This window comes from Rousettus aegyptiacus, unplaced genomic scaffold (assembly GCF_014176215.1).
Source record: "Rousettus aegyptiacus isolate mRouAeg1 unplaced genomic scaffold, mRouAeg1.p scaffold_m13_p_11, whole genome shotgun sequence".
Classification (NCBI taxonomy): Eukaryota; Metazoa; Chordata; class Mammalia; order Chiroptera; family Pteropodidae; genus Rousettus; species Rousettus aegyptiacus.
The window spans coordinates 14,501,090-14,502,603 of record NW_023416286.1 but is presented as its reverse complement, the minus strand read 5'-3'; positions in this window follow the sequence as shown (position 1 = coordinate 14,502,603).

Genomic DNA, 1,514 nt, shown 5'->3' with positions numbered 1-1,514 from the left:
AATAAATTACCATGTTGCACACCTGAAACTGATATTTATTGCACGTCAGGTATAATTAAAATTTTTTAAGTTATTTAAAAAAAGTACAAATTGGTAATTATAAAAGAGTTATGGAAATGTGAAGTATAGCATAGGGAATACAGTCAATAATATTGTAATAACAGTGTATGGTATCAGATGGGTACTAGATTTATTGGAGTGATTATTCATAAATTATATACATGTTAGAGATTTGTGTTAGGGCAGAGTTAACTCTAAGCTTAGGATTTACTTTAAAATTGGGTTAGGCTGAGGTTTGGAGGAAGGGCCAGTGGTCAGGTTAAGGTTCGAAATACTGTTGGGGTTTGGGCGAGGTGCTGCGCTATGCTTAAAATAGTGTCAGGTTGAGAGCTCAGGTAAGGATTTGAATGGGTCTAGAGGTTGCTTTGAGCTTATGGTTCAATGTGAAGTGCACCTAGGGTGACTGTAAAGACAGGGGTGAAGATTGAGGGGGGCTTCCACTTAGGTTTAGGGATAGGGTTGAATGAATGCTAAGGGCTAAGAGTTAGCATTCAGGTCTGGTTTGGGATTTAAATTAGGCTAGGGTTAAAACGAGCGGGGAAGTCTAAGCTTGGGTGTGCTTTGGGGTAAGGGTGAAGGTTTGTGTTAGCTTTTGAGGTAGGCTGAGGGTTAGAGCGAGGATTCAGTTTGCTCTGGGGTAAAGATTTCCGTTTGCATCTGTTTTGTGAATAGCATTAGGGAAACTGCTATCAAGGGGTATGGTCAGGATGAGGTGTAGGGTTAAAATTTGGGACAAGGTTATCATCAGAGGGAAGTCAGCGTAGGACCCAAGGACAGGTTTTCATTAGGTTTAGGGCTAGGGTCAAAGGTCGAGTTACCCTTCAGGTGAAGTCTTGGGTGGAAATTAGGGTTAGGGTTTGTTTAGGGTTAAGGTAAGAGCAACATCTGGGAATAGATTTCGCCTTCCTGTTAGGTGCAGGATCCAGGTTAGTGTTACGTTTAGGATTGGCTGTAGAAATGGTTGTGACTTCAGAGTTTTTATTTAAATTAGACTCCAGACCAGGAAAGAACTCATGGTTAAGTTTGGACATCAGGCTTAAGGTAAGGGGGAGGGTTGAGGTTAAAGTTGAAGAGAGCTCAGAGATAAGGGCTAGTGTGAAAATCCAAATGCCAGCCAGCATGTGGGTTTGGCTCTTAGTATTCTGTTTAAGGTCAAAACTGGGGTTAGGTGTCAGGTCAGTTGAGGGTTAGGTTTAGAGCATAGGTGAGGTTAGCAGTGAATTGGCGATTGTAGTTAAAATTAGGGTGAGGGTTCAAAACAGCTGCAAGGTTATAGTTTGTTTTTTAATGAGGTCTGGGTTCAGGATCAGGGCTAGGCCCATGGTGAAGTCTAAGGTTAGGGTGTGAGCCAGGTTTCCAGGTCAGGTTAGTGTTAAGGCGAGCGTTACATTGATGTTTAGGTTTAGGGTGAGGGTCAGGGTAAGCTCTGAAGTAGGGCTTGGCTTCCAGTTAGG